The 21,362-nt window shown below is 44.4% G+C and overlaps 6 non-coding genes across 6 annotated transcripts; 4 read left to right on the top strand and 2 right to left on the bottom strand.

Annotated features, from left to right (window-relative positions):
* The first annotated feature begins 11,609 nt into the window (after positions 1 to 11,609).
* On the top strand, positions 11,610 to 11,691 carry TRNAS-UGA (transfer RNA serine (anticodon UGA)). Its single transcript has one exon. It is a non-coding gene; the product is annotated as a tRNA-Ser (tRNA).
* A 552-nt stretch (positions 11,692 to 12,243) lies between these two features.
* TRNAT-AGU (transfer RNA threonine (anticodon AGU)) lies at positions 12,244 to 12,317 on the bottom strand. The gene has a single exon. It is a non-coding gene; the product is annotated as a tRNA-Thr (tRNA).
* A 3,549-nt stretch (positions 12,318 to 15,866) lies between these two features.
* Positions 15,867 to 15,948, top strand: TRNAE-UUC (transfer RNA glutamic acid (anticodon UUC)). The gene has a single exon. It is a non-coding gene; the product is annotated as a tRNA-Glu (tRNA).
* A 553-nt stretch (positions 15,949 to 16,501) lies between these two features.
* Positions 16,502 to 16,575, bottom strand: TRNAT-AGU (transfer RNA threonine (anticodon AGU)). Its single transcript has one exon. It is a non-coding gene; the product is annotated as a tRNA-Thr (tRNA).
* A 1,083-nt stretch (positions 16,576 to 17,658) lies between these two features.
* Positions 17,659 to 17,740, top strand: TRNAS-UGA (transfer RNA serine (anticodon UGA)). Its single transcript has one exon. It is a non-coding gene; the product is annotated as a tRNA-Ser (tRNA).
* Positions 17,741 to 19,793: 2,053 nt separating this feature from the next.
* On the top strand, positions 19,794 to 19,875 carry TRNAS-UGA (transfer RNA serine (anticodon UGA)). Its single transcript has one exon. It is a non-coding gene; the product is annotated as a tRNA-Ser (tRNA).
* The last annotated feature ends 1,487 nt before the right edge of the window (positions 19,876 to 21,362 follow it).

Below are 21,362 nucleotides of genomic sequence, written 5' to 3'. Positions count from 1 at the left end.
TGAGCAGGACCCCGAGATTATACCAGCTAAACCTATGTCTCAACCTATTAAAGTGCTAGCCTACGCTGACGATGTGGCGGTTATCACAATGGATGTCGCCAAAGCGTTGAGACGTATTGAAACAGTGACTATGGAACTTGGATCAGTATCCGGCTACAAACTGAATCTACATAAGATGCAAGTTCTCTTTACTGGTACTTGTCCTCCTCCAGGGGTTAACACTGTTTTGGAGGCTGTATACCTAGGGGTCAAAATTGCTTCGAAGGTTGAAACCATTGTTAGTCTTAATTTCGATCTAATTTTAATCTCATCTAATAAAATGCTGGAAAATTTGGACTATTTGCACCTATCTATTTATGGCAGGCACAATGTCATTAAGATGGTGGTTTTTCCGAGATTTCTTTATTTACTCCGCTCAATTCCTCTTTTTGTACCCAATCTACTCTTCACCAAAATAGAAAGAATGTGTTCTTGTTTTATATGGGGGTATAAGAGATCAAGAAGAGCTTTTAAGAAACTTACTTTACCTAGGGCAAGGGGGGGACTGAGGATCCCTCAGTTCCAGTATTATTATTGGGCGGCGATGCTCCAACACATGGGGATTTTATTTTTTGGCTCTCAGGCATACTCTGACCCTGCTTCTTCACCATCCATATATGAGCTTATTTTAGGGCCAGAAGCTAAACACCTATTTTCTAAATTCTTCGAGCCTAGCTATTATAAAAGAACCCGCTTTAAGATTTTGGTGGCTGCAGCTGCAGTGTGGTCAAAAGTACATAAACTTTTTATTATGAAGGAATATAACCGGTACATGCCTTTAGGAGAAATAGGGAAACTTTTCGGACTCAATCCTGCGTAGATGGAATACTCAGGGGATTAGAGCTATCGGGGACTTATTTTCAAACAACCAATTGATGTCCTTTTCTGAACTTCAAGAGAAGAATGGGTTGCAACGCACGGATTTTTTTAAATATCTTCAGATCCGAAGTTTTTTAGCTAAGTTAGCTTCAAGAGGTCAGATTAGTTTGGAAAGGAATCCAATCTTAGAACGTATAAAAGGGAGATGTAAGATCTCTCAATTGTCTAAAATTATAATTGCAACCCAACAGGACGACCTCGCTCACTTCGAGCAAGGCTGGGAAACGCGGCTGGGGATAGTCGGTGTCGATTTACAATTAGTTTTGAACCTCACCGATGCTGTTATATTTTCAGGTAGCTTTAAAAGCCAATGCTATATGGCAATCTTTGATTTATACTATTCCCCAGCGAAGTTAGCTAAATGGGGCACAAACAGGGGGGACCTATGTCCCAGATGTAGCCAGAGGGCTGCTGATCTGTTGCATATGTTATTTGAATGCCCTGTACTAACCCCTTTCTTTAAAGAAATACATTGTTTTTTGAACTCAGGTTTAGGAGTTTCTGTTGATATTACACCCCAATTAGTATTATTTGGTTATGATTTTGTGTTTAATAGTAGAAATCGCTCAACCCCTGAGAAAGGTTTCCTGTTTCTCTGTATGGCCATCTCCCGCTTATGTATTACCTCACAATGGCTTAGTTCGGATGCACCGTCTTTTTCTATATGAAAGCTAAGCTGTTATCCTTGTACAAGCTGGAAATTGCTTTATATAATCACAAAAGCACAAGAAGGAAAGAATTTGGGTTTGCATTATGGGCCCCAGTGACGAATTGGGTTTGACTACTATATTCTTTCTTTGTTTCTGCTCACTCTCTATTGAATGACAACTGCTTTTTTTTTTTTTTTTTTTCCCCTGACTGTAAATTTTCTATCATTGATGCTGATTTATCAAAACTAATAAAAACTGTTAAAAAAAATAAAAATAAAAATAAATATGGATGAATACAGATAAAGTTGACAAAAAATTAAATATGGATAAATACAGACGGAAATGTCAAAAAAATAAACACCATAAAACCTGGAGCCTTAAATATAATAGGACCAACTGGGTTTACAAAGAATGAGTCTATTATCTAACAGTACCTCTTCAATGAGGTTGTGTAAAACAAAAGGCACTGCTGAGATTTGAATTCAGGATCTCCTGTTTACTAGACAGGCGCTTTAACCAACTAAGCCACAGCACCTACTGTTCGAGGACTCACCACTGTACCTTCTGTCCTGGTGTCACTGTGAGGCCCTGCATATTTTACTGTCTTGAAAAATGTGATATTTTTCAGCTGCTACCGAAAAGAAAATGGAGAAGAAAAATCTGATATTAGAATGGGAATATTACAAAGAGGGTCATGAAAAACTAATATCATTATACGTACGTATCTGTATTTATTTTCTAAAGTTTTACACTGATGGACCAGGGGCTCAATGCAATGGAGAAGCTCGCCTCAATCAAAGAGCTCCTAGCTAGAAAACATACTGAACTTTGTGATGCTAGCACCAAAATGGATGATCCCCAACTTATAGCTTCTGTTTATCTTGACACCATCAATAAAATAGGGGATTTCTTTATTCTTGGGGAGAAAACTCGTTCCAAGGTAGATTCCACGAAAAGCGGGAACCCATGGTATTCTAAAGATTGCAAAAGGGCCAGAGTGACCCTGTCCAAAGCCCTAAGGAAACAGGATAGAAATTTAATTAGCAAGGCGAGACAAGACTATTCGAGATCCTTGATAGTCGCCAAGCGGAACTGGGAAGAAAACCACTAGCAGGAACTCAAGGGGGCGGCTCTAAACCGGAACTCAACAGCTTTTTGGGACCTTCTAAACAGAGCCAAAAGGGCTAAAACAACAAGCATCCCAAACCATATAGCGGAGCTGCAATGGTTCAACCATTTCTCTGCTATATATGCAGGAGAGACTGTATCAGCTGCTCCGGTGGTGGATGATTTGCCCCCTACTGTAGAGTTCCCAGCGGAGACCAATTTTGGGACCCACGAAGCTATCCTGGCCATTAAAAGTATTGCCCCCGGCAAGGCGGCTGGCCCCGATGGCATACCAGGCGATCTTCTTTTACACGATCCAATTCCCTGGGCCTCTTTTATCTCTGTTGTTATGAACGCTATAGCTAAGGGTTCCATAGTACCTGAGTCCTGGAAAGCCGCGGTGGTGATTCCAATCTTTAAAAAGGGCAATAGGGAGGACCCTGCCAACTATAGACCTATTAGTCTAATTGACGTAGTACAGAAAGTGGTTGGCAGGGTTCTCCTGATGAGATTGAGATGCTGGATTGAGAACAGGGATGTTTTATCACACTTTCAAGCAGGTTTTAGACAAAAGGTAGGCACTATGGATCAAGTTTTTAGATTTTTTATGATTTACTGGAAAACGGCAGTTTTAGGCAAGGGAACTTTATATTTAGCTTTTATTGACCTAAAGTCTGCTTTCGACTTAATTCCTCGACAACGATTGTGGCAGGTCTTATCCCAATTAGGTGTTCCTCATGAGATCCTTGCCTTTTTAAGGCTTTTGCATGAGAACAACCATGCTAATATTAGATGGGGTGCCCAGGGCCAGATTACAGGGAGTGTCGCGGTGAACAGGGGGGTACGCCGGGGCTGTGTTCTGGCTCCCACCCTGTTCTCTCTATACATCAACGGGGTGGTGGATTTCCTTAGAGAGGTCCCAGCTGATGCTCCAGTCCTGGCAGGTGAAAAGATCCCTACTCTCCTGTTCGCCGATGACACTCTCCTGATCTCCAAATCCCCGGCTGGCCTGCAAAGAATTTTAAATAGATTCAACTCTTTTTGCAAGTCCTATGGACTTATTATAAACACAGAAAAAACCAAATTAATGGTCATAAACCCTCCGAGACGTTTTAGATATACTTTTACTCTGGATGGCACACCGTTAGATATTGTGGATTCTTTCGATTACCTAGGCATATGTATTGCAAAAGGGATGAAGTGGAGTTCGCACCTGACCAAGATGCTCCTATGCCACAAGAGGGTATCCGGTGCCATTATAAGAGAACAACACCTCTCTACTAGTCGACCTGTGGCACCGGCCCTTGTGGTATATGAGGCACAGGCACTGTCTAGTTCTATGTATGGGGCGGAAATTTGGGGCTACGAAAATATTCATGACTTGGTCGTCTCGGAGAAAAAATTTATGAGGAATCTCATTTCTGTCCCAACATCATCTCCACTAAAACCCTTGCTGTATGACCTAGGTAGACATTCCATTCAGGACATTGCACGTTTACGACCTTTATTATTCTGGGCAAGACTGCGACGGACCCCAGAACTTGCCAAATATGCTGCAGGCTCAAATGATCTTATTTCAGCGGACACTGGAAGGAGGCTAAAATGGATTACCTATATAAAACAAACTTTGAGATCCATTGGCTATGAAGATTGTTGGGAATCCCAGATACCCCCTTCGAAACAGGATCTTAAGAAGGCCTACTGGAGCTGGGTAAACTCAAGAGAGTTGAACAATCCAAAGTCGGGGAAGCTGAGCGAGGCTTTTTTCGAACATAAGCCTTTCCGCAAATTGGAAGCATATCTCGACTTTATCCAGTCTCCATTGGATAGATCCTTGTATGTGCGCTTTAGATTGGGGTCCCTCCCCCTCAACTGTGTGATTGCTGGTTGGAAGGGATCTTTATCTTCATCTGTTGGTTGTCCGAGCTGTACAGCACCCAAAGAGTCTATTCCCCACTTTTTATTTGTCTGCTACCATTATCGAAGACCAACAGCTAAGTGGCTGAGTCCGATTTGTAGAATGCTCGGATGCCGCGACTATCGTACTGTGTTACGCATTCTGCAAACCGATGCCTCGTCCCTTACTATTGTCTGCGGTATTGCTAAGTATCTGGGCTGTGCTTGGCTGCTGCGAAAGAAAAAAATTGCCCTTCATTTGCACTGATTTACCTTTGCGATTTGTTCTTATTGCACTTCAACGAACTCCAGGCCACCAAGCACTTTGTATTTTACATATGCTGTTCTTAACTATTTTTATAATCTTCTTTAGATGTACCTATGATCAATTGATTTTTTTACTGTCTAACTTGATCCCTTTTTTATTACTGTATGTTGTGCTTTTATGATATTTTTTATCGAATAAAGCTTTACCTACCTACCTACCTACCTACTAATATCATTACACTTACGTATCTGTATTTATTTTCTAATGTTTTACACTGATGGACCAGGGGCTCAAAGCATTCGTTAAACTAAACCAGATTACAATGATTTAAAGGTCACCAATATACACAAGATCATTTCCTGATGCCTACATTACCCATGTGCTCTTTCCTTCTCCTCTCGTGACCTCTGGACATCCCACCAAGAAGCAGAGAAACCGCAACTCACTGAGAGAAAGTGTCACCTCAGTGACTCGTCTATGTTCAAACAGCGCTTCACAAAGTGCACTTTGAGAGACCCAAGAAAACATGGCAGAGGCGGTATCACAGAAAGGGGGGCTGATAGCCCGCAGTGCCCTTTACATGGCTCTAGCAATACTCACCCTGGTCCTGGTCCAAACATCAGCCACCAGAGCTCAGAAAAATTACCAGAATAAACAACAACCCTATAAGGTGTTTTTAAAGCCTTCATTACCTCCTCGTCCGTCTTCCTCGCCACAGTATTAAGAATGAGACTTCGGCTCCCGACAGAAACTCCAAGTGAAAATTAGCATACCAGTCTCCCTCTCCCTCCAATATGGCCCCCAGTGACGACAGCCAATCCCATAAAGGGATACAGAAATCCTCAAACGACTAGTTTTTTTGTTTCTGCAATGCTCCGAGTGCTGTGTTCCTGCTTGTCAGGTGAGTGTGGGGCAGCGGTCCTGCTGTAGCGGACTCTTGTGCCCTGTGTTCGTTTGGTGTTGGGTGAACGTTAGTTTTTGTGAATTTGTTTTGTTCCTCTGTCCAACGTGCCTCTCCGGTTCCTGCTCTAGCGGCCCCGGCGTGGCGGCGGTCGGGTTCGCTTTGGGACCCGCCTCCTCCCTGAATTCCCCGCCTCGGTGTCCTGCCGCAGCGGACTCTTAGCAGCGCGTTTTTCAGTCCTTGCCGACCGCACGTCCTGCACAGCAGACTTCATGCGGTCGGCGCTTTATTGTTGTTTATGTTCTTCGCGCTTCAGGCGCAGGGCGTTCTGTGCTGCCGTCTTTCTGTTTGGGGATTCCTTTAGCTCAACAGTCGTTGTCAGCGACTCCTCGGCCGGGGTTTTTTCTCGGGTAAGGGGCGCGGGCTTCCGGCTCCTTTATTGTGTGTTGGGGGCGTGTCCTGTGTTTTTTTTCATGATTGACATGGGGCCAGGTGGCCATTTAAATGCTGATTTCTTGCCGGTTTCTGTGCTGGGTTGTTCTTCCCTTACTGCTTTTGCGTTTGCTGCTGTTATGGAGGTTTCTGGTGATGCTGTGGCTCTTGGCCTTGGGGAAGTCGCTTCTGGGTCTCAGGATGCATTGCCTTCCTTGTCTGTGCTTCAACAGATGATTGATTCGGCTGTGGCTGCTGCTTTGCAGGGCAAGATGGCTGCACCTCCTTCTAAGAAGATCAGGTCTGATCCTGCCTCCCAGGTTGATTCTGACGCTGAGGATGATGTGGAGGTTAGGGGTCGCCTTGTGCAAGGTGCTGACCTTAAGGACGTGCTGGGGCACATTCGCACCAACTTGCTGTTTCCTGATTCGGTTGTTCCGATGGAGGAGGATTTGTTTGCGCAATATCAACGTCCGGATCCTGAAAATCTTCCTCTGCATTCTTCTGTTGTTAAGGTATTAGAGACTGAATGGAAGGATGTTGAAAAGGGGGCTTTCCCACGATACTTGCCTAAGCGTTACCTTAGCAGGATTTTTCTACCAAGTATCCTTCGTCTGTGAAGGTTGATTCCTTGATGGCGGCGATGTCGTCTCATTGATCTGTGGTTTCTGATGATTCCTCTCCAGCGGATCCTGTGGATAGGAAGGTGGATGGGGCGGTGAAGCACACTTTTTCTGCTGCCAATTTTTCCATCCGAACTGCTACTTATTCTTCTTATGCCATTCAGTCCCTGCTGAAGGACTTTCAGTCGTTGGCTGAACTATTGGACCAGGGGGAGGATGTCTCCTCCACGTTGGCCATGATGGAGCAGCTGGTTCGTCTCCTTTCGGACGTCTCTTTTGATGCCTTGGGTGCGGCTGCTTCTGCGGCTGGTTCTTCGGTAGCGGCTAGGCGCCAGTTGTGGCTGCGCTCCTGGAAGGCTGATGCTACCCAGAAGTCTTTGTTGATGAAGATTACATTTACTGGGTTAAGCTTTTTGAGCCTCCTTTGGAGGATATGGTGAAGAAGACTGCGGAGGATAGGAAGCTGCTGGCTCTGGATCGAGCTGGTCGTTTCCGATCTTTTGGTGCTACCCGTGCCTTTGGTCCTTCTCGTAGGGGCCGTGTTCACCAGCCCTTTCGTGGTCGGGGGCGTGGCTGGGGTGCCCCTTCCACTGATAAGTCCCGGTTCTCCAATGTTCCCTCCTCCGCTTCTTCTCCCTCCACATCGTGACTCTGTTTCTCCGGGGAAGGGTCCAGTTGGGGGTCGGCTGCGATTCTTCCTGACGTCCTGGAGGTTGACTGTGTCCGATCAGTGGGTCCTTCGTGTAGTTTCCGAGGGTTTTCGCCTTGGGTGCAGCCAGGATTCGCCAGACTATTTCCGGTCCACTCCGTGCCCCCGGTTTGCCCTCAAGATAGCGGCGCTTTTGGCAGGTATAGACTCTCTTCTGTCAAAAGGTGCTGTGATTCCAGTTCTGGAGGCTCAGCGGGGGTTGGGGGTGTACTCCATACTGTTTGTTGTGTCCAAGTGCACGGGGGATCTCAGGCCTGTCCTGGACCTAAAGTGGCTGAATGGCTTCATTCCCCCTCAGACTTTCAAGTTGGTGTCTCTGAAGGTGATTCTACCTCTGATTTCTCGGGGAGACTTTCTGGCTTCAATTGATCTGCAAGACGCCTATCTCCATGTGCCTGTGCACCACGACAGTCAGCGTTTTCTGCGGTTCTGTGTACTAGGTCGGCACTACCAGTTTCAGGTATTGCCTTTTAGCCTCTGCTCTGCACCCAGGGTGTTTACGAAGGTTCTGGCACCTGTCATTGGTCATTTGCATGGGGAGGGCATTCAGGTGTTTCCCTACCTGGAAGATTTATTGATTTCTGCTTCTTCTCTTCCTAAGGCGGTGTTCCATGACCAGAGGGTTTGCCGGGTCCTGGAATTGCACGGATTCCTGGTGAATGTAGGGAAGTCATCCCTGGTTCCTTCGCAGGATCTGACTTTCATTGGGGCTCGTTTCAGGACTCTCTTGGGGTCGGTGTTCCTGCCCCCTGCTCGGATGGAAACCCTGCTGTCTGCTGTTCGGTCCCTGCTGTCAGGTCCTTCCCAGCCTGCGGGACTTTGGTTGAGGGTTCAGGGTCTCATGTCCGCTTCCTTGTCCGTGGTTCCTTGGGCTCGCCTGCACATGTATCCCGTGCTGTCCCACATTTTGTTGCATTGGGACCCCTGTTCTCGGAATCTCGCTCTCTTGATTCCTGTGTCAGTGGGGGTTCGGGAGTCCCTGGGGTGGTGGTTGGACGTGGTTCATCTCTCCCGGGGTTGTCCTTTTCTGGTGGTTCCTTCTCGGGTCCTCACTACCGATGCCAGACTCTTGGGCTGGGGTGCTACTCTGGGGGACTCTTCAACTCAGGGTGTTTGGGCTCCGAATGTGATGTCTTGTTCCTCGAATTACAGGGAGCTGAAGGCTGTCCAGTTGGGTCTGTTGGCCTTCTCGGACCTTCACTTGGGTCACCATGTTCAGGTCAGGACGGACAATCAGGTGGTCATGGCGTATCTCAATCATCAGGGGGGTTGCCGGGTTCCTTCCCTCAGTTCCCTCAGTTACCAGATTTGTTTGTAGGCGGAGTTGCACCTGGAGTCACTGTCGGCTGTTTACCTTCCTGGTCGTGAGAACGTGGTGGCGGACTGCCTGAGCAGGGTCTTTCCGTCCATGGGGTCCTTGTCCCTGGCGCGCCCGATGTTCCGGGCTTTGCGGAGGAGGTTTGGGTCTCCGATTGTGGACCTGTTTGCATCCCGGTCCAATGCGCAAATCCATTGTTTTTGCACGATTATGCCGTGTCCGGAGGCATGGCGGATAGATGCTCTGTCCTTCCTTTGGCCGAAGGGCCTGTTGTACGCATTCCCTCCTGTTCCCCTGATCCCCGCTGTGTTGCAGAAGATCAAGAGGGAGGGGGCCCTTGTTCTTCTGATTGTACCGGGTTGGCGTCGCCGCCCGTGGTTGCCTCTATTGTTGGAGTTGGCGGTGGGCACGGGATGATTGTTGCCCTTCGATCCTTTTCCTCTGGTGGGCCTCCGCTTCCTCTTCCAGTGTTCCGGTCCTTGGGTCTGCGGGCCTGGCTCTTGAGAGGGACTCCCTGATTCGGGGTGGGTGTTCTGTGGTAGTTGCTGATGTTATTCAGCGGTCCAGGCGTCCATCTACTTTGCGTTCCTATGCTAAACACTGGGACAACTTTGCGCCTTGGTGCGTTCGGCACAATTTTTCTGTGTCTGACTTGGATCCTGCACGCATTCTTGATTTTTTGCATGAGGGTATTGATTTGGGTTTGGCCATCTCTACTCTCCGTGCACAGTGGGCTGCCATTCGGGCCTTTCATGCGCTTCCTTTGTTCTCTGTGAAGCCCTTGGTGTCCAGACTTTTGAAGTCTCTGGCTTTTCAGCGCCCCGTCCTGTTCTGTCTTCTCCTCCTTGGGATCTTCCGCTGGTTCTGCGTGCTCTGCAGTCAATTCCTTTTGAGCCTTTGGAGTCTGTTGACTTGAAATTCTTGACTCTTAAGGTAGTCTTTCTTGTGGCTATTGCTTCTGCCAGGAGGATTGGGGAGTTGGGGTCTTTCCTGCGGTCTGCTCCTTTTTTGTGTATTCTGGAGGATCGTGTTGTGCTACGCCCTCACCCCACTTTTGTTCCTAAGGTGAATTCCTTTTTTCATCGTTCTGCTGAGGTGGTTCTTCCGGTTCTTTGTCCTGGTCCCTCCTCTGGGAAGGAGTCACTGCTGCATCTTCTGGATGTTCGGCGCGCCTTGTTGATATACCTGGATCGGACTTCTTCCTTTTGCAAGGTGAACAATTTGTTTGTGAATTTTGGTTTGTCCCGTAGGGGTTTGCGCCCTTCCCTGTCCACTCTCAGTTGTTGGATTAAGGACGTTATTCTGTTGGCTTATGGTTCATCTTCCATGGTTCCCTCTCTTCCTATTCAGGGGCGTTCCACTCGTTCGGTTGCTGTCTCCTGGGCTGCTTTCAAGGGGGTGTCCATGGAGGATATTTGCCGTGCTGCCACTTGGTCTTCCCCTCATACCTGCATGTCGTCTTCAGGTTGGGGGTGGTGCTTCGGTTGCCTTTGCTTCTTCTGTGCTGTGTTCTGGGGTCCCATTGGATAGGTTGGAGGTTCTATGTGTCTCTTTCCTGTTGTTTAATAAAGTTTTGCTATGATGCAGACTTACCTGGTGGCCTGTGTTCTTCCATGAAGCTGATATGCTTTGGTATCGGCTCATTCTTAATACTGTGGCGAGGAAGACGGACGAGGAGGTAATGCCCCGGTTACTTACCGGTAATCTTCATTACTCCGAGTCCTTGTCTTCCTCGCCACAGTATAGTTTCCCTTTCCCTCCCGGCCCTCTTATTGGCTTCATGTCTGCGGCTTGGTTTCTCAGGTCATTTGAGGATTTCTGTTTCCCTTTATGGGATTGGCTGTCGTCACTGGGGGCCATATTGGAGGGGGAGGGAGACTGGTATGCTAATTTTCACTTGGAGTTTCTGTCGGGAGCCGAAGGCTCATTCTTAATACTGTGGCGAGGAAGACAAGGACTCGGAGTAACGAAGATTACCGGTAAGTAACCGGGGCATTTTTAATGCATGTCTTTTGTACATTATGGAAAAGTTGTTGCCCGTATGGAGATAGAACTCACAGCCTTGACGTTACTAGCACCATGCTCTAACCAACTGACCTAACCGGCCAAAGCAGAATGTGATACTAAAGGAGTTCTATTGAAACTGAAGAGGCAGTGACTGTACACAGAGACATTGAATAGACAGACAGACAGGCCATTGCTGACCCATCATACTTTCAGGCCAAGACATTGAAGCGCTCCAATAATCCTGCACCAACTCGCACACACCAGGGAGCATCACCAAAGACCACAGATATTATTTATTGAGCTGCACTGAACGTGCTTCAATAACAAGAGCTGCACGACCATCACTCACCAGAAAAGATGGATTGAAGACAAGAATCATCCACAGACCCTCCCATCTGCCACACTCATCCAGAAAGGTACTGGTCTCGGCTCGGCAGCACTCGCATGCTCAATGCTATGCAGGTTCATCTCATAACCAAGCTTAATCCATACCACACACTGTCACTCACTGGGCTCTCAATCCTTAACCCTTGACTTCCTGTACCCTTTTCTCTGTACTCCTTCCCCAATCACTCATACATTCCCCTCCCTTCACATTCATAGAACTGGACCCTTGCTGCACCTTCTTCTGTGGTTCTCCAGAGAACACAGTTTATAACTCTCTAAAGAAGATGATGTGCTCATTATTGTCTGTGCCTTCCCTTCATTAACTAACATCATTTACCCATAATATAGACCACATTACAGCTTATTTATGAGTGAGTGCACATCTTGCAAGGTGTAGTCGTGGCCGAGTGGTTAAGGCGATGGACTTGAAATCCATTGGGGTCTCCCTGCGCAGGTTCAAATCCTGCCGACTATGCTTTCCTTTTTAATCATGACATTAAATTTTGACGTGGAAACTAATTATGTGGTTCGCAAACATCTGCATATCCGCATAATTGTGTCTTTGCTACTCTTGTGCTAAGTGTGCTGCACCTGTTGTTTGAAGCTTGCATTACTGCTTCCCATGTTGTACTTTGATGGCAGTGCAGCTTAAAAACATCTTTTCACTTCACAAAACCAAACTGATACTGAAATGCGCATACTCTCATATAAGTGAATTGATTTATCTTCTGCATTTGTTGATATCACTAACACCTGGCAGACGTTAAAGCATGGCTGCATATTTATTGGTTAAATAAATATGGAAATATACCAGTTTCAGCTTTATTTTTCTTACAAAACCCATAATAAATATGGATGAATACAGATAAAGTTGACAAAAAATTAAATATGGATAAATACAGATGGAAATGTAAACAAAAAAAACACCATAAAACCGGGAGCCCTAAATATAATAGGACCAACTGGGTTTACAAAGAATGAGACTATTATCTAACAATACCTCTTCTATGAGGTTGTGGAAAACGAAAGGTACTGCTGAGATTCGAACTCAGGATCTCCTGTTTACTAGACAGGCGCTTTAACCAACTAAGCCACAGCACCTACTCTGTTATACAACTCACCACTGTACCTTCTGTCCTGGTGTCACTGTGAGGCCCTGCATATTTTTCTGTCTTGAAAGATTTAATATTTTTCAGCTGCTACCGAAAAGAAAATGGAGAAGAAAAATCTGATATTAAGATGGAAATATTACAAAGAGGGTCATGAAGAACTAATATCATTATACATACGTATCTGTATTTATTTTCTAATGTTTTACACTGATGGACCAGGGGCTCAATGCATTCGTTAAACTAAACCAGATTACAATGATTTAAAGGTCACCAATATAAACAAGATCATTTCCTGATGCCTATATTACCCATGTGCTCTTTCCTTCACCTCTCGTGACCTCTGGACATCCCACCAAGAAGCAGAGGAACCGCAACTCACGGAGAGAAAGTGTCATCTAAGTGACGCGTCCATGTTCAAACAGCTGTTCACGAAGTGTACTTTGAGAGACCCAAGAAAACATGGCAGAGGCGGGTATCACAGCAGGGGGGGCTGATAGCCCGCAGTGCCCTTTACATGGGTCTAGCAACACCCACCCTGGTCCAAACATCAGCCACCAGAGCTCAGTAATTACCAGAATAAACAACAACCCTATAAGGTGTTTTTAAAGCCTTCATTTTTAATGCATGTCTTTTGTACATTATGGAAAAGTTGTTGCCCGTATGGAGATCGAACTCACAGCCTCGACGTTATTAGCACCATGCTCTAACCAACTGACCTAACCGGCCAAAGCAGAGTGTGATACTAAAGGAGTTCTATTGAAACTGAAGAGGCAGTGACTGTACACAGAGACATTGAATAGACAGACAGACAGGCCATTGCATACCCATCATAGTTTCAGGCCAAGAGATTGAAGCGCTCCAATAATCCTGCACCAACTCCCACACACCGGGGAGCATCACCAAAGAACACAGATAATATTTAATGAGCTGCACTAAACGTGCTTCAATAACAAGAGCTGCACGACCATCACTCCCCAGAACAGATGGATTGAAGGCAAGAATCATCCACAGACCCTCCCATCTGCCACACTCATCCAGAAAGGTACTGGTCTCGGCTCGGCAGCACTCGCATGCTCAATGCTTTGCAGGTTCACCTCAGACCCGAGCTTAATCCATACCACACACTGTCACTCACTGGGCTCTCAATCCTTAACCCTTCACTTCCTGTACCCTTTTCTCTGTACTCCTTCCCCAATCACTCATACCTCCCCCTCCCTTCACTTTCATAGAACTGGACCCTTGCTGCACCTTCTTCTGTGGTTCTCCAGAAAACACAGTTTATAACTCTCTAAAGAAGATGATGTGCTCATTATTGTCTGCGCCTTCCCTTCATTAACTAACTTCTTTTACCCATACGATAGACCACATTACAGCTTATTTATGAGTGAGTGCCCATCTTGACAGGTGTAGTCGTGGCCGAGTGGTTAAGGCTATGGATTTTAAATCCATTGGGGTCTCCCAGCGCAGGTTCGAATCCTTCCGACTACGCTTTCCTTTTAAACCATAACATTAAATTTTGACGTGGAAACTAATTATGTGGTTCGCAAACATCTGCATTTTCGCATAATTGTGTCTTTGCTACTCTGGTGCTAAGTGTGCTGCACCTGTTGTTTGAAGCTTGCATTACTGCTTCCTATGTTGTACTTTAATGGCAGTGCAGCTTAAAAACATCTTTTCACTTCACAATACCAAACTGATACTGAAATGCGCATACTCTCATATAAGTGAATTGATTTATCTTCTGCATTTGTTCATATCACTAACACCTGGCAGACATTAAAGCATGGCTGCATATTTATTGGTTAAATAAATATGGAAATATACCAGTTTCAGCTTTATTTTTCTTACAAAACCCATAATAAATATGGATGAATACAAATAAAGTTGACAAAAAATTAAATATGGATAAATACAGACGGAAATGTAAACAAAATAAACACCATAAAACCGGGAGCCCTACATATAATAGGACCAACTGGGTTTACAAAGAATGAGACTATTATCTAACAGTACCTCTTCTATGAGGTTGTGTAAAACAAAAGGTACTGCTGAGATTCGAACTCAGGATCTCCAATTTATTAGACAGGCGCTTTAACCAACTAAGCCACAGCACCTACTCTGTTACATGACTCACCACTGTACCTTCTGTCCTGGTGTCACTGTGAGGCCCTGCATATTTTTCTGTCTTGAAAGATTTAATATTTTTCAGCTGCTACGGAAAAGAAAATGGAGAAGAAAAATCTGATATTAAGATGGAAATATTACAAAGAGGGTCATGAAAAACTAATATCATTATACATACGTATATGCATTTATTTTCTAATGTTTTACACTGATGGACCAGGGGCTCATTGCATTCGTTAAACTAAACCAGATTACAATGATTTAAAGGTAACCAATATACACAAGATCATTTCCTGATGCCTACATTACCCATGTGCTCTTTCCTTCACCTCTCGTGACCTCTGGACATCCCACCAAGAAGCAGAGGAACCGCAACTCACGGAGAGAAAGTGTCACCTCAGTGAAATGTCCATGTTCAAACAGCTCTTCACAAAGTGTACTTTGAGAGACCCAAGAAAACTTGGCAGAGGCAGGTATCACAGCAAGGAGGGCTGATAGCCCGCAGTGCCCTTTACATGACTATAGCAATACCCACCCTGGTCCTGGTCCAAACATCAGCCGCCAGAGCTCAGTAATTACCAGAGTAAACAACAACCCTATAAGGTGTTTTTAAAGCCTTCATTTTTAATGCATGTCTTTTGTACATTATGGAAAAGTTGTTGCCCATATGGAGATCGAACTCACAGCCTCGACGTTATTAGCACCATGCTCGAACCAACTGACCTAACCGGCCAAAGCAGAATGTGATACTAAAGGAGTTCTATTGAAACTGAAGAGGCAGTGACTGTACACAGAGACATTGAATAGACAGACAGACAGGCCATTGCTTACCCATCATAGTTTCAGGCCAAGAGATTGAAGCGCTCCAATAATCCTGCACCAACTCGCACACACCGGGGAGCATCACTAAAGAACACAGATAGTATTTAATGAGCTGCACTGAACGTGCTTCAATAACAAGAGCTGCATGACCATCACTCCCCAGAAAAGATGGATTGAAGGCAAGAATCATCCACAGACCCTCCCATCTGCCACACTCATCCAGAAAGGTACTGGTCTCGGCTCGGCTGCACTCGCATGTTCAATGCTATGCAGGTTCACCTCACACCCGAGCTTAATCCATACCACACACTGTCACTCACTGGGCTCTCAATCCTTAACCCTTCACTTCCTGTACCCTTTTCTCTGTACTCCTTCCCCAAATCACTCATACCTCCCCCTCCCTTCACTTTCATAGAACTGGACCCTTGCTGCACCTTCTTCTGTGGTTCTCCAGAGAACACAGTTTATAACTCTCTAAAGAAGATGATGTGCTCATTATTGTCTGCACCTTCCCTTCATTAACTAACTTCTTTTACCCATACGATAGACCACATTACAGCTTATTTATGAATGAGTGCACATCTTGACATGTGTAGTTGTGGCCGAGTGGTTAAGGCTATGGACTTTCAATCCATTGGGGTCTCCCAGCGCAGGTTCGAATCCTTCCGACTACGCTTTCCTTTTAAACCATAACATTAAATTTTAACGTGGAAACTAATTATGTGGTTCGCAAACATCTGCATATCCGCATATTTGTGTCTTTGCTACTCTGGTGCTAAGTGTGCTGCACCTGTTGTTTGAAGCTTGCATTACTGCTTCCCATGTTGTACTTTAATGGCAGTGCAGCTTAAAAACATCTTTTCACTTCACAAAACCAAACTGATACTGAAATGCGCATACTCTCATATAAGTGAATTGATTTATCTTCTGCATTTGTTCATATCGCTAACACCTGGCAGACATTAAAGCATGGCTGCATATTTATTGGTTAAATAAATATGGAAAGATACCAGTTTCAGCTTTATTTTTCTCACAAAACCAATAATAAATATGGATGAATACAGATAAAGTTGACAACAAATTAAATATGGATAAATACAGACGGAAATGTCAAAAAACATAAACACCATCAAACCGGGAGCCCTAAATATAATAGGACCAACTAGGTTTACAAAGAATGAGTCTATTATCTAACAGTACCTCTTCTATGAGGTTGTGTAAAACAAAAGGTACTGCTGAGATTTGAACTCAGGATCTCCTGTTTACTAGACAGGCGCTTTAACCAACTAAGCCACAGCCCCTACTCTGTATTATGGCTCACCACTGTACCTTTTGTCCTGATGTCACTGTGAGGCCCTGCATATTTTTCTGTCTTGAAAGATTTGATATTTTTCAGCTGCTACCGAAAAGAAAATGGAGAAGAAAAATCTGATATTAAGATGGAAATATTACAAAGAGGGTCATGAAAAACTAATATCATTATACGTACGTATCTGTATCTATTTTCTAATGTTTTACACTGATGGACCAGGGGCTCAATGCATTTGTTAAACTAAACCAGATTACAATGATTTAAAGGTCACCACTATACACAAGATCATTTCCTGATGCCTACATTACCCATGTGCTCTTTCCTTCACCTCTCGTGACCTCTGGACATCCCACCAAGAAGTAGAGGAACCACAACTCACGGAGAGAAAGTGTCACCTCAGTGACGCGTCCATGTTCAAACAGCGCTTCACAAAGTGCACTTTGAGAGACCCAAGAAAACTTGGCAGACGCGGGTATCACAGCAAGGAGGGCTGATAGCCCGCAGTGCCCTTTACATGTCTATAGCAATACTCACCCTGATCCTGGTCCAAACATCAGCCACCAGAGCTCAGTAAATTACCAGAATAAACAACAACCCTATATGGTGTTTTTATAGCCTTGTTTTTTAATGCATGTCTTTTCTACTTTATGGAAAAAGTGTTGCCCGTACGGAGATCGAACTCACAGCCTTGGTGTTCTTAGCACCATGCTCTAACCAACTGACCCAACCGGCCAAAACCAAATGTGATACTAAAGGAGTTCTATTGAAACTGAAGAGGCAGTGACTGTACACAGAGACATTGAATAGACAGACAGACAGGCCATTGCTTCCTGTACCTTTTTCTCTGTACTCCTTACCCAATCTTTCATACCTCCCCCTCCCTTCATTTTCATAGAACTGGACCCTTGCTGCACCTTCTTCTGTGGTTCTTCAGAGAACACAGTTTATAACCTTCTAAAGAAGATGATGTGCTCAATATTGTCTGCGCCTTCCCTTCATTAACTAACATCTTTTACCCATACTATAGACCACATTACAGCTTATTTATGAGTCAGTGCACATCTTGAAAGGTGTAGTCGTGGCCGAGTGGTTAAGGCGATGGACTTGAAATCCATTGGGTTTTCCCCGTGCAGGTTTGAATCCTGCCTACTACGCTTTCCTCTTTTAGTCATGTCATTAAATTTTCACGTGGAAACTAATTATGTGGTTCGCAAACATCTGCATAGCCGCATAATTGTGTCTTTGCTACACTTGTGCTAAGTGTGCTGCACCTGTTGTTTGAAGCTTGCATTACTGCTTCCCATGTTGTACTTTGATGGCAGTGCAGCTTAAAAACATATTTTCACTTCACAAAACCAAACTGATACTGAAATGCGCATACTCTCATATAAGTGAATTGATCTATCTTCTGCATTTGTTCATATCACTAACACCCGGCAGACATTAAAGCATGGCTGCATATTTATTGGTTAAATAATTATGGAAATATACCAGTTTCAGCTTTATTTTTCTCACAAAACCCATAATAAATATGGATGAATACAGATAAAGTTGACAACAAATTAAATATGGATAAATACAGAGGGAAATATCAAAAAACATAAGCACCATAAAACCGGGAGCCCTAAATATAATAGGACCAACTGGGTTTACAAAGAATGAGTCTATTATCTAACAGTACGTCTTCTATGAGGTTGTGGAAAACAAAAGGTACTGCTGAGATTCAAACTCATGATCTCTTGTTTACAAAACAGGCGCTTTAACCAACTAAGCCACAGCACCTACTCTGTTTCACGGTACACCACTGTACCTTCTGTCCTGGTGGTCACTGTGAGGCCCTGCATATTTTTCTGTCTTGAAAGATTTGATATTTTTCAGCTGCTACCGAAAAGAAAATGGAGAAGAAAAATCTGGTATTAAGATGGAAATATTACAAAGAGGGTCATGAAAAACTAATATCATTATCCATACGTATCTGTATTTATTTTCTAAAGTTTTACACTGATGGACCAGGGGCTCAATGCATTCGTTAAACTCAACCAGATTACAATGATTTAAATGTTACCAATATACACAAGATCATTTCCTGATGCCTATATTACCCATGTGCTCTTTCCTTCACCTCTCGTGACCTCTGGACATCCCACCAAGAAGCAGAGGAACCGCAACTCAAGGAGAGAAAGTGTCACCTCAGTGACGCGTCCATGTTCAAACAGCGCTTCACAAAGTGCACTTTGAGAGACCCAAGAAAACTTGGCAGACACAGGTATCACAGCAAGGAGGGCTGATAGCCCGCAGTGCCCTTTACATGGCTATAGCAATACTCACCCTGGTCCTGGTCCAAACATCAGCCACCAGAGCTCAGTAAATTACCAGAATAAACAACAACCCAATATGGTGTTTTTATAGCCTTGTTTTTTAATGCATGTCTTTTCTACTTTATGGAAAATGTGATGCCCGTACGGAGATTGAACTCACAGCTTTGGTGTTACTAGCACCATGCTCTAACCAACTGACCTAGCCGGCCAAAGCAAAATGTGATACTAAAGGAGTTCTATTGAAACTGAAGAGGCAGTGACTGTACACAGAGACATTGAATAGACAGACAGACAGGCCATTGCTGACCCATCATAGTTTCAGCCCAAGACATTGAAGCGCTCCAATAATCCTGCACCAATTCGCACACACCGGGGAGCATCACCAAAGAACACAGATAGTATATAATGAGCTGCACTGAACGTGCTTTAATAACAAGAGCTGCATGACCATCACTCCCCAGAAAAGATGGATTGAAGGCAAGAATCATCCGCGGACCCTCCCATCTGCCACACTCATCCAGAAAGGTACTGGTCTCGGCTCGGCAGCACTCGCATGCTCAATGCTATGCAGGTTCATCTCACACCCGAGCTTAATCCATACCACACACTGTCACTCACTGGGCTCTCAATCCTTAACCCTTCACTTCCTGTACCTTTTTCTCTGTACTCCTTACTCAATCTCTCATACCTCCCCCTCCCTTCACTTTCATAGAACTGGACCATTGCTGCACCTTCTTCTGTGGTTCTCCAGAGAACACAGTTTATAACCTTCTAAAGAAGATGATGTGCTCATTATTGTCTGCGCCTTCCCTTGATTAACTAACATCTTTTACCCATACTATAGACCACATTACAGCTTATTTATGAGTGAGTGCACATCTTGAAAGGTGTAGTCGTGGCCGAGTCGTTAAGGCGATGGCCTTGAAATCCATTGGGGTCTCCCCACGCAGGTTCGAATCCTGCCGACTACGCTTTCCTTCTTAATCATGTCATTACATTTTGACGTGGAAACTAATTATGTGGTTCGCAAACATCTGCATATCCGCATAATTGTGTCTTTGCTACTCTTGTGCTAAGTGTGCTGCACCTGTTGTTTGATGCTTGCATTACTGCTTCCCATGTTGTACTTTGATGGCAGTGCAGCTTAAAAACATCTTTTCACTTCACAAAACCAAACTGATACTGAAATGCGCATACTCTCATATAAGTGAATTGATTTATCTTCTGCATTTGTTCATATCACTAACACCTGGCAGACATTAAAGCATGGCTGCATATTTATTGGTTAAATAAATATGGAAATATACCAGTTTCAGCTTTATTTTTCTCACAAAACCCATAATAAATATGGATGAATACAGATAAAGTTGACAACAAATTAAATATGGATAAATACAGACGGAAATGTCAAAAAAATAAACACCATAAAACCGGGAGCCCTAAATATAATAGGACCAACTGGGTTTACAAAGAATGAGTCTATTATCTAACAGTACCTCTTCTATGAGGTTGTGTAAAACAAAAGGTACTGCTGAGATTCGAACTGAGGATCTCCTGTTTACTAGAGAGGCACTTTAACCAACTAAGCCACAGCACCTTCTCTGTTTCAGGACTCACCACTATACCTTCTGTCCTGGTGTCACTGTGAGGCCCTGCATATTTTTCAGTCTTGAAAGATTTGATTATTTTCAGGTGCTACCGAAAAGAAAATGGAGAAGAAAAATCTGATATTAAGATGGAAATATTACAAAGAGGGTCATGAAAAACTAATATCATTATACGTACGTATCTGTATTTATTTTCTAAAGTTTTACACTGATGGACCAGGGACTCAATGCATTCGTTAAACTAAACCAGATTACAATGATTTAAAGGTCACCAATATACACAAGATCATTTCCTGATGCCTACATTACCCATGTGCTCTTTCCTTCACCTCTCGTGACCTCTGGACATCCCACCAAGAAGCAGAGGAACCGCAACTCACGGAGAGAAAGTGACACGTCCATGTTCAAACAGCGCTTCACAAAGTGCACTTTGAGAGACCCAAGAAAACTTGGCAGAGGCGGGTATCACAGCAAGGAGGGCTGATACCCCGCAGTGCCCTGTACATGGCTATAGCAATACTCACCCTGGTCCTGGTCCAAACATCAGCCACCAGAGCTCAGTAAATTACCAGAATAAACAACAACCCTATATGGTGTTTTTATAGCCTTGCTTTTTAATGCATGTCTTTTCTACTTTATGGAAAAGGTGTTGCCCGTACGGAGATCGAACTCACAGCCTTGGTGTTACTAGCACCATGCTCTAAGCAACTGACCTAACCGGCCAAAGCATAATATGATACTAAAGGAGTTCTATTGAAACTGAAGAGGCAGTGACTGTACACAGAGACATTGAATAGACAGACAGACAGGCCATTGCTGACCCATCATAGTTTCAGGCCAAGACATTGAAG

Source organism: Triturus cristatus, chromosome 4_2 (genome assembly GCF_964204655.1).
Source record: "Triturus cristatus chromosome 4_2, aTriCri1.1, whole genome shotgun sequence".
NCBI classification, from domain to species: Eukaryota; Metazoa; Chordata; class Amphibia; order Caudata; family Salamandridae; genus Triturus; species Triturus cristatus.
This window is presented reverse-complemented; position numbering and strand designations above follow the sequence as displayed.